This window comes from Scylla paramamosain, chromosome 25, assembly GCF_035594125.1.
Source record: "Scylla paramamosain isolate STU-SP2022 chromosome 25, ASM3559412v1, whole genome shotgun sequence".
Taxonomy (NCBI): domain Eukaryota; kingdom Metazoa; phylum Arthropoda; class Malacostraca; order Decapoda; family Portunidae; genus Scylla; species Scylla paramamosain.
The window spans coordinates 7,215,275-7,227,665 of NC_087175.1; the positions used below are offsets into that span (position 1 = coordinate 7,215,275).

The 12,391-nt window shown below is 36.9% G+C and overlaps 1 protein-coding gene across 5 annotated transcripts in view; it reads right to left on the reverse strand.

Moving 5' to 3' along the window:
• Positions 1–12,391, reverse strand: part of LOC135113190 (intermembrane lipid transfer protein VPS13D-like) — a 475,970-nt gene that overhangs the window by 188,304 nt on the left and 275,275 nt on the right. The window lies entirely within an intron of this gene.

The following is a 12,391-nucleotide window of genomic DNA, read 5'->3' on the forward strand; positions in this document are numbered from 1 at the left end:
TGGGGTTTGATTTTAGAGCCTCTGTTGCCGTAGACTTACCACCAACCACTGCCTCAGTGCTGAACCTTGGCCTCATAGGACATAGGCTCATTTCCTGAGACCTTTTTTTGGAGAAAAGGTGCATCTCATGAAACATCAAATACGGTATAATGAAGGAACAAAGAGGTATGTGCCAAAGCCATTCACAAAAGGATTTAGAGTAAATGACTGGTTTAACAAAAATTTGTGAGGAGGCAAGAATGGAAAGAGCATGGAGTAGATGAAGGAGAAATAAAAGAAGTGGCCAGTGGAAGAAATAAATGGAAAAGAGGAATGAATACTATATTTCCTGCTATATAAGACACACTGAAGTATATGACACACCTATAATTTGGCAGAGAATATTTAGAAAAATTAAAATAAGCCCCACTTTTCCCTGAACTTCATAGTCTTCCCCTCAATCAGGCTTTGGTCTAAGTTGCAGCTCAAACCAACCGAGAAGAGCAAAAAATATCATACCAGTTTATCACTGATTATAACTATTGCTAAACAATTACAACTATGATACTACCTTATGTTGCTTTCTGTCTTTCTCTGAGTTCAAGATGTTCCACTATTGGCTGAAGAGTTACAGTGCTCCTAGCCTAAGCAGCTGTCGGCTTGAAATGGTTAACAAAACACTCCCTGAGTATATTAAGGTTGTGCACGCAGCTGTGTTTTGTTGTAAATACACAAATCATAACCAGCTAAGGCCACTTTCTTCATACAAATTATGGCTATGACTTCAGCATAAAGCTGTTCATTACCTTACTAAATTTACCACAAATTTAATTCACATAAGGTAAGGCAGTGAGTGATGTGCTTCAGAGTTACAACAATTGGCTTTCATGTTTTAGCATTATTTTGGTTTGTAATCATTATCTAGTAATCTTTAGCACTATTTCAATTTGTAACCATTATCTAATAATAAATAAACACATATACTTTCATTCTGGGATCAAACATTGGTGTTTAGGTGTTACTTTAGTACCAATAACCATAGCCCATAGGCTTACCCAACCCTAACCATCAAGGTATAAGACGCTGGATGATTTTTTGGAGCATTTTTTTGGGAGAAAGTGCATACTATAAGGTAGGAAATACAGTATGTACTAATACGCTGGGAGTAGAAAATAAATTATGAAAAGAACATTGCACACAAATGCAAAGACCAACCAAAATTGTCTTACCAATATGTGAATGGGAAGTTAAAAAACAGAGCTGGAATAAATAAACTACAAGTTGATGGAATGGTATATGAAGAGGTAGGAAGGATGGCTGAAGTGATGAATAACTGTTTCCAGAAGGTTTTTACATGAGAGAGTGGTTTTCAGGAGCAGGAAGATGTAGAGATGGTTGGTGCAGGGATGAGTAAATTAAACATTACGGTGCAGGAAGTGAAGTTAATGGAGGACCAAGATGCAAGGAAGGTAATAGGCCCAGACAAAGTATCTAATTGGATTTTAAAGGTGTGGCTGAAAAGATCCACTGAGTCATAATACATTCATTAAAAGAGGGAAAGGTCCCAATAGACTGGAAAAGAGCAGATATAGTGCCAATTTTCAAAGGAGGAAATAAGGGTGACCCCTCAAACTACAGACCAGTGTCATTAACAAGTGTGGTGGCTATGATATGGGAAAGAGTTATGAAAGACAAATGATCAAGTATTTGAAAGAAAACCATGTGTTGACAGACAATTTGGTTTTTGAGGAGGAAGATCATGTACTACAAATCTGTTGAGTTTCTATTCATGAGTTATAGACACTGTGCAGGAGAGAGATGGATGGGCATACTGTATTTATTTGAACCTCAAAAAAGCATCTGACAAAGCGCCACATAGGAGGTTGTTATGGAAGTTGAAGATTTTCAGACAATTGCGAGAAGGGCTGCTTAAGTGGATGGAGAACTTCTTGGAAGGTAGAGAGGTGAGAACAGTAATTAAGGATCAACGATCAGCCTGGAAGAAAGTTTTAAATGGGTTTCCACAGGGTTCTGTGTTGGCACCAGTAATGTTTGCCAGAAGTAATGATATGCCAGAAGAAATAACCAGCTACATTAGATTATTTGCTGATGACACAAAATTATTGTGAAAATAAAAAAAAAGGAAGATTGCATGGCACTCCAACAGCACCTAAATAAGATCTGGAAGTGGAGCCAAAAGTGGCAGATGGAATTCAAGGCAAAAAAATGCAGCAAGATAGAATTTGGCAAGAGTGACAAGAGAGATAGGAGATTATTCATCGGGGAAGGAGAGAATCAGCAAAAGAACAGAAGAAAAAGACCTTAGTCTAATAATTCACTGTGTAACAAAATTTTAATATTTTTTGTCTTTGGGCAGTAAATGTTATTTCCTAACTGCTTTTATCTAGAAATCAAAGGAAATGACAATTATTCCCTTTAAACTGTTTTTTTTCTGATCTGGACAGCAATGTTTTGAAACTAACTTGCTATCATACATCCAGACTTTGCATCATCCACTGCACCAGTTCCACACTGCTCTTAGCCCCCAGTAGCCACTCCTCCAAAGAGAGAGCAGCAGTTTTTTTAAAGGAAAAACAGTTCAGAAGATGACGATGATCCATATTTCCGAGGTTCAACTGAGGAGAGAAACCCTTACTACTCCAACCAAAATGATGTCAATGACCTGATCAGAGATCTTGGTCTCACAAGTCCAATGCCGAGCTTTTGACGTCAAGACTCAAGCAGTGGAATTTTTTAGATGAAAGTGTGAAAATATCAGGTCAGAGAAAGTGTCATCTGCATTTTTCAAGTTTTTTTACTTGTCAGGATGAGCTTTGTTTTTTCCACAATGTGACTGGTCTCTTTGAGGCAATTAGAGTTGCCTGTTATCCCAATGAGTGGCACCTCTTCATCAACAGCTCGTGCAGGAGCCTCAAAGCAGTGCTGCTTCATAATGGGAACATGTATCCATCTGAACCCCTCGCTCAGTCTGTCCAGCTCAAAGAGGAATATAATAGTGTCAAAATCTTGCTTGATGCCTTGAAATATGAAGAGTATCATTGGGAGGTTACTGGAGACTTCAAAATGATGGCCTTCTTGATGAGTCTCCAAGACAGCTTTACCAAATCTCCTTATTATCTTTGCCTTTGAGACAGCAGGGGCACTGTGGCACACTACCACAAGGGGGACTTGCCACAGTGGAAAGAGTTTTTTGTTGGGAAGAACAACGTCACATGGGAGCCACTGTTGGACCACAGCAAGGTACTGTTTCTCCAATGCACTTAAAATTGGGCCTTATGAAACAATTTATCAGAGCTCTAGATAAGGAGTCTGCAGCTTTCAAGTATCTCCAAGATTTCTTTCCTAAGCTGTCTGCGGCAAAAGCAGATGCTGGTGTATTAGTTGGTCCACAAATAACAAAGGTCATGGAGTGCAAGGAGTTTCCCAAGAAGCTCACTAGGATGGAGGAAACAGCATGGAACAGCTTTGTTGCAGTGGTTCTTGGCTTCTTGGAGAATCACAAAACTGAAAACTATGTGCAGCTAGTTGAGACCTTGGTGAGAAACTACAGCAAGATGGGTTGCAGGATGTCCCTCAAAATCCATATCCATGACACTCATCTTGATAAATTTAAGGAGAACATGGGGGTGTACTCTGAGGAGCAGGGCAAGCACTTCCACCAGGATATACTGGACTGAATGCTGTTACCAAGGGTCTTATAATGGAAACATAATGGGAAACTATATTTGGGGACTGATTCGTGAAAGTAATCTACAGTATAAGTGTAAATCGTGGAAAGCTACTCATTCCTAATGTTTTATTGTCTCACTTGTGTAATCCAAGTATGAATAAATACTACTTTTGTATCATATGTCATTTTGTTTCTACTTTGTGCAAATGAGAGTTCAAATTTGCCACTTTCTCCCATTGAAAATAGGTAAACTTCATAAATACCATTATCCTGGCCAAAAAAGCAAAGGTAGAAATAAATATACGTGTTTTCCCATGTTTTCTAGGCATAAGCAAATAGAAAATAACATTTGTTATATCCAAGGACAAAAATCCTGTTACACAGTGATATAATTAATGATAATTAATTATATATGTGATTACAGGTGAAACACATAACCTACTGAGAAACATAAGGGATAGTATTAAAACATCTGAAGAAATTATAAAAATAATTAATTGTGCCCATGATATGCCCAAGATTACAATATGCAGCTGTGATATGGTCACCTAGCACCAAGAAGTCTACAAGAAAATTGGAAGGGATACAAAGAGCAGCAACAAAGTTACCTCCAAGTCTGAGGGATCTACTGTATGAAGAAAGACTGTCAAAATTAGGTTTTAACATTGATTACACTATGCAGAGAAAAGATTGAAGTGGAAAAGTTGGATAGGAAAGACCTGGTGATATGGTATACAAGAGACTTGAGGGAAGACAACAGAAGAATTTAAAAAGATGCTTGTGGAAGAGATGCTAAGAAAATAGTTTCCCACATAGAACTGTGGAGGTCTGGAATGATTTGGACAGGGAAGTCATTGATAAAAATATGATAAATGAATTTAGGACAAAGTTAGATAAAAATAGATATGGAGACAGGACAGCAAGAGCATAGCTCTTTCCCTGTATGTCACAACTAAGTAAATACAACTTAGTAGGTAAATGCACACACACACACACAGAGAGAGAGAGAGAGAGAGAGAGAGAGAGAGAGAGAGAGAGAGAGAGAGAGAGAGAGAGAGAGAGAGAGAGAGAGAGAGAGAGAGAGAGAGAGAGAGAGAGAGAGAGAGAGAGAGAGAGAGAGAGAGAGAGAACAAAATACACATACAGTTTTAGATGTGATGGTAGTAGTGCAAAGCCACAGCACTGCATTATACCCGATGTGAGGAAAAAAACACACAATCTTTTAGGAATTTTGGTGAAACTATTGCTGCTGCCTTACATACCAAAAACCTTAGGCAGTCTTGCACAAAGCTTTGATTTACAAACTAACCTCTTACAGCTTCTATCCTTCTCTCTGTAACTTAATCTCAAGTTTCCTCCCTGACTATTCTACTGCTGCTGTGGTAATGGTCACTGTTATTCTCCAAAGTCTATTAACAGTGGTGTTCATCAGCATTCTGTCCTGTCATCCAATCTCTTCCTATTATTCATCAATGTTCTTCTAAACCAAACTTCTTGTCCTATCCATTCCTACGCCAATGACAATGCACTTTTTTCACATCTTTTTGAAGACGTCCAACCCTCTGGGAAGTAAACAGCTTATGCAGGAAAGCCACAGAACACCTGACTTCTGATCCCTCTAAAATTTCTGATTGAGGCACAGCAACTTAGTTATGATCAATGCCTCAAAAACTCAATTCCTCCATCTATCATCTCAAAACAACCTTCCAGACAATTATCCCCTCTTCTTTAATAACATTCAATTGTCTTCCTCTTCTACACTAAACATTATCAGTCTGTCCTTTACTTATAATCCAAACATGAAACTTCACTTCTCAACTCTAGCTAAAACAGCTTCTAAAGAGTTAGGCATTCTGTGTCGTCTATGCCAGTTTTTCTCACCCTCCCCGAGCTGCTACTCTGTACACATGCCTTATTTGTCTATATATGGAGTATGCTTTACATGTATGGGGGGATTCCACTCATACCACTCTTTTAGACAGGGCAAAATCAAAAGCTTTTCATTTTTATCAACTCCTCTCCTCTAACTGACTGTCTTCAACCTATTCTGTAAATCTCTCTAATGAAAGGGTTAATGAGTATTCTCAATCATTTGTCTCTTTGGAACTCCCTAACTGCTTCTGTATTTCCTCCTTCCTATGACTTGAACTCTCTCAAGAGGGAGGTTTTAAGACACTTATCCTGTTTTTTTCTTTTTATTATTCTATCTGACATCTCTATGGAAACTGGCATTAAGTGAACCTTTCTTTCCATTAAAAGTTTTTATTGCCCTTGGCCAGTGGCCCTCTTACATAAAATACACACACACACACATGCATGTGTGCATGCCACCCAGCTGATCAGATGCATCCCCAGTAGCTCCAAGAATGTACCTAGGTTCTGGTTGTACTGGGGGGCTGAGCTTGAGTCCAGTCTCCATAATAAGGTATTGTGTTATGTGTGAGTGTAGGGGGAAGTGAAGTGTAAATCAGGAAGTGGCCAAAAGAATGAAATGGGAGAGTAGTGAAAGGTAAACATTGTCAGTGATATCAACAGGGAAGATGGTGGTTGGCATGACAGATGTTTTCAAAGGTTTCAAGGATGAGGACCTGCATGTAGCTCACACAAATAAACAAGTGTGAAAATTTGAAGAAAAATATGAAAATACAAGAAGAAATATGTAACTTAGCAGTGATAATAAAGATGTGGAAGGAAGAGAGAAGTGGGTAGTGACAATGTGAAAAACATATCCTATGATATAACAGAGATGAAGAAGAGGGAGATGGAAAGAGAAAAAGAAAACAAAGAACTGAGAGAAGAAGAGCCAAAAATAGTGGATTTAAACAAGAAGTACTGTGAAGAAATCAAGAAACTTAAGGAAGAGAACGAGGATTTATAGAAACCTTTACAAGAGAGAGAGAGATTAAGGTTGAGAAAATAAGTGTTAGTGACAGAGGAAATCAAAAGTTGGAAAGAAGAGAGAGAGAACAATAACAAAAGGTGGATATGGAAGAGATAATAAGGCAGCAGCAACAGTGATTAATTAAAGTAATAAAGAAAAAAGTAATCTTGTGAGACATGGTACAGAGAAAGATGTGTGTGGTGGTATTTAGGGTAAAAGAGAACTACCCATGAAAATAGCTAGAGAGAAAAAAAGAGGTGAAAAGGGCTTAGGAAATTATAGAAGTAGCGGGGGAAGGAAAGGAGATAGTTGAAAACTGGAAAATACAATAAAAATGGAACAAGACCAAAGAAAATAAGACTCATGCCACAAACAGCAGCAGAACATGTGTTACAAAGAACAGGAAAATTGGCAAAAGTAGAAGGAATGTGGGGAATATGGATAAGAGACATGAATGAAGGAGACAGAAGTAAACTGGAAGAGTTGAGAGTAGAAGCCCAGTCAAAAAATGAGAACACAGGAACAAGTGAGGAGATTCATTTGGAAAGTTGTGGATATGAAAGTGAGAAAATGGTGGCTCAAAGATGCCATGGAAGATCACCAGGTGGAAGCTTAAAAATTATGTATAAAAATATAGATGATTTGGTACTGAGCCTATTAGAACTTAAAGACTACATAAATAACAATAAACCAGTCATGTTATGTTTAACAGAAACCAAACTAAAGAGGAAATAAAGATGATATTTGCAAAGGAAGGATATCACACATGGAGGAGTAGACAGAAAAGGAAAGGGAGGAGGAAGAGTGATAATATTGGAAAAAGAGGATATTGTTGTTGAGGAAGTGAAATATGATGATGGAATGGCAGAAATTTTGAGTGTTGTGATTAAGATCAAAGGAAGTGAAAAAAGGAAAGTTATTGTGATGTACATACCACCAAAAATTAATGCATGGGAGACCAAGAGATATAAAACTGGGCAACTAGAAACAAGAAATAGTATACTCGTAGAGGAAATGATGAGGAAAAGTAAAAAAGTGCTCTTAGTAGGTGACTTCAACAGTAAAGAAATTAACTGGGAGCAGACGGAAGTGAAAGAAAATGTTGGGTCATGAAACAAAGAATTTATGCAAACCATGACGGTGAATACAATGAGACAGTAAGTGAATGAACCTACAAGATGCAGAGGAAAAGAAGAACCATCACAGTTGGACTTTGCATTTACAAAAACCCCAGAAAGTAGACCAAGTATACACTGTCTGAGTCCAATGGGAAGTGATCATGTGACAGTAGAAATAATACCACAGCAGGAAATAGTATTGCACTATTTAGAAATAGGAGACAGAACTATGCTAGGGCAAACTTTGCAGAGCTTAATAAATTTTATGGAGAAATAAATTGGAAAGAGCTATTTGAAGGTAAAGTAGTGCAAGGAAAATATGAGATGTTTTTGAGCAAGTATAGAGAGGGGGTGCAACAGTTTGTGCTAAGTTATAAAGTGAAAATTGGGAAGCATGAATGGTATAATGCCAGGTGTGTAGAAGCAAAAAAAGAAAAAAGGACAGGGCATGGAAGAAAATGATGAGACAAATGAACAGAAATACATGAGAAGAGTACAGAAAGGCAAGAAATGAATATGAGACAATAAGATATGAAAGAAATTTTGAAAGTGGCATAGTAAGAAAATGCAAGGAAGAACCCAAACTCTTCTACAGATACATAAACAGGGAAAATGAAACATAGGGTTGGCATACACAAGTTAGGAAGGGAAGGAAGAATTTATGAAACTAATGAGGTGAGTGAACTAATGAATGAGAGTTTTCAATCTATGTTTACAGAGGAAACCAATTCTCTGGCACTGAAAGTGGTATCACAGAATGAGGGAATAGAGGAGGTACAAGTAAAGAGACAAGAAATCAAGAAACTGCTGGAAGAGCTGGATGCTAGAAAAGCTATGGAACCAGGTCAAGTAAATGGATGGATATTAAAAGAATGCAGAGAACAAATGGATGAACCCACATGGGATATAATTAACAGCTCATTGAAAGAAGGAAAATTACCAAGGGAATGGAAGAGAGCTAACATAGTGCCAATATACAAGAGGGGAAATAAAATGGAACCACTAAATTATAGACCATTGTCACTAACAAGTATGGTAAGCAAGCTTTGTGAAAAAGTAATTAAAGATAGATGGGTGCAATATTTAGAAGATGAAAAGATAATTACAGAAAAGAAATTTGGATTCAGGAAAGGGAGATCCGGTCACAAATCTACTGAGCTCTTATACAAGAGTAATAGATGGAGTGCAAGAGAGGGACAGATGGGTTGATGCAGTATAGCTGGATCTCAAAAAAAGCACTTGATAAAGTTCCCCACAAAAGCCTTATGGATGGATGATTATTTACAAGGGAGGGAAATAAGAGCAGTAATCAAAGACACTAATTCAAGTTGGCATGAAGTGACAAGTGCAGATTTGTGTTGACACTTATTATGTTTCAAATATATGTAAATGATAAGACAGAGGATCTAAATAGTTATATAAACCTGTTTGCTGATGATGCAAAAATAATGAAAATAATAATGGATGAAAATGACTGCAAGAAGTTGCTAAAGGATATTGACAAGATACATGCATAGAGCCAAACATGAAAACTAGAATTTAATGCCAGAAAATGCCACATGTTGGAAATAGGAAAAAGTAAAAACATACCTTCATGGAATTACAAAATGGGAGGAGAAATAATAACAAAAAGTATTGAAGAAAAAGGTTTGAGAATAATGATCCACCTGAAAGGCACATAAACGGAACATTCAGCTCTACATATAGCTTGTTAACAAACATTAGGGTGGTGTTTATTTAGATAAAGAAATGATAAAGAAAATTATAACAAGCAGGATACGACCTAAATTGGAATACACAGCAATAGTTTGGGATCCACATAGAAAAAAAAGATATACAGAAACTGGAAAGAATACAGAGGATAGCGACAAATATGGTACCAGAATTGAAAGACTTAAGCTATGAAAAAAAGACTTGAAAAGATGGGATTACCATCACTACAAGAGAAAAGAGAAAGAGGAAACCTGATGGCAATGTACAAATTAATAAACAATATAGAAAGAACAGACAGAAATTACTTGGTACCACAGATGGAGAAGGGAGACAGACAATGGGGCATAGGAAGAAAATAAAGAAGAGTGGATGTTCAAGTGACATCAAGAAACGCAGCTTCCTATATTGAACTATTGAAATCTGGAATTATTTGAATTAAGAGGTGGTTCTGGCAAACAGTGTACACATGTTCAAAGAGAAACTGGATAAATATGGATATGGAGACAAGACAAAATGAGCTTTGGCTCATGCCCTGTACAATACAAGTAGGTAAATACACACACTGCAATTTTTTTCTAATGCATCCAGCATATGAAAGGTTAAATTATATATTCCACCATAACTTAATCTTAGTATTCCCAGGGCTTTATTCCAGTCATAATGACAGATATGAATCTTAGAGAGAGAGAGAGAGAGAGAGAGAGAGAGAGAGAGAGAGAGAGAGAGAGAGAGAGAGAGAGAGAGAGAGAGAGAGAGAGAGAGAGAGAGAGAGAGAGAGAGAGAGAGAGAGAGAGAGAGAGAGAGAGAGAGCTAATACCTGGTTATTTTTTTACTGGCACTGTTCTCCTAAGTTGCTAGTGGTAATTCAGGTTGAGAATCCTATATCCTGAATTCTAGAATTTGAGGCCTGATATGATGGACAACAAATGGATGATTATTAATTTGCAGTGATTTGCATGTTTGACATAAAGTATAACTATCACCAAATTGAAGCAAATGAATTCATATGCAATGTGTTTAGTAAGGAAAGAATATTCCTTGGTATTAAGACAAACTGGTAATGAACATTAGCAATTGTAACAGCAATATTCAATACAACCCATATGTGTGCAGCAAAGCTGCACACATATGCTGGAAGAAAATAATAGTGAGAGCAAAGCTCTCTCTCAGATGTTTTATACTCGACTCAGCTCCACTCTACAACTGTAAGCTATTGAGCTATGCTCTGCCAGCCTTGGATTAGATATCTTTGTCTATGACATAGCTACTCCCAGTACAGTGGAACCTTGGTTCTCAAAACTTAATTCGTTCCTGAATGCTGTTCAGAATCTGAAATGTTTGGAAACCAAAACTATTTTCCCCATAGGAATTAACATAAAATGGATTAATTTGTTTCCAGACACCCATCCACCCTGTCTTAGCAGCTTATGATAGATGCTTGCACAGCCAAGATGGCCACTCCACAACATCATGAGCTCAGAAATTATTTATCCAGATAGGATGTACTGAATAAACTTAGTGACACGGAACTTACCAGACGATACTGTTTAGACCATGCAGGCATTCTCTTTGTCACGGATCTAATGAGAGAAGCCTTACAGAGTGACAGAGACAGTAACTCACTTACTGCCAAACTGAAGGCGATCATAACACTTAGACATCTTGCTGCTGAGAAAAGCTACTGGCAAAATGCAATTGTGCAATAGTGATGGTGCTGTGTGTCATTGAGAGCCACAAGTAGCTCTGGATTATTCACGAGCGCCCAAAAAAATTTGTTTACATCAAGGCTCTTCAATAGGATTATTTTAAATATTAAATTTGTCTTACTTCTCTCTCTACAAATACAAAAAAATGAAGAAAATATTTATATAAACTATAAATTAGTAATAAATGGCAGCTTTTGCTTTGTCTTTTAGTATTTGAAATCAAGTAACTTTGTTTGAGAACTGAACTATGCCCACCCCTCACCAAACACTGCAGAGTTTTTTTTTATTTACTCATATTTAATCAAAGATATCATCAGATTGGGCTTTTCGGCTAAAATAGATTTGTCTCATCATCTGCTGATCACACTGCTGATCAAAACAATGAGCTATTCACTCTAAAGTCTTGAGGTAACAATTAAATGAGAGCCGTTACTTGCATTCTGCCTGTCAGTGCCCTTTTAACATATCTAAGAGACTACATATAATTACAACAAAAATAGAGAGCATGAAAATTATCAATGATAAATAAAGATGCTCTCAATGCTTTTCAATCCATCATGTTCATATTTCCAAGGTAGTCACATGAAGATCATAGAGTAGTCTCCTAGCTTTACATTTTATCTAAAATATAACTTTCAAGCTTTATAGCTGAATATGATTTTTTCTGCATTTTTGCAAGTGCTTTAAAATACTTTAATCAACATTTCATAAATATCCAAAATATAGACTCTCTATGTTGTTTTGAAGCAGCATTTTACTCTGTGGTACATTAACACCTGTTTCAGGCTACACACTAATTCTGACATATCAGTACACCTTAAGGAGAATATATCCTTGAGTGTGTTATTTATTTCAAACCATAATATATCATGTCTGAATATAATATGAGTGATTATAGTATAGTTATCACATTGCAAATATGACAAAAATATAATGGGATACTGGTTTTCAAAGATCATGGAACTCTGATATCACACCAAATAGTATTCTGAGAAGAGCAAGGATTTAAATCTGGTCCCCAGCATTCCAAATAAGGGATTCTCAACTTGTATGCAATCCTTTCCTGTGTCCTGAATGGTTATTGTTTGCCTGAAAACTCAGACCTGGATTCATTACATATAAGCAAGATTATTAATTTCTTATAACTCTGGCAAACTTGAGCTTGCCTCAGCTAAGAACATCAACAAATACCAATTTTTCAAAGGTAAGTATGAAGAGCACATTCAAAGAATCTACACATGGAACATGTTCTTAAAACCTTTTTTAACCTTTGGAACAAAGTAAAGAATACAACCTACACATT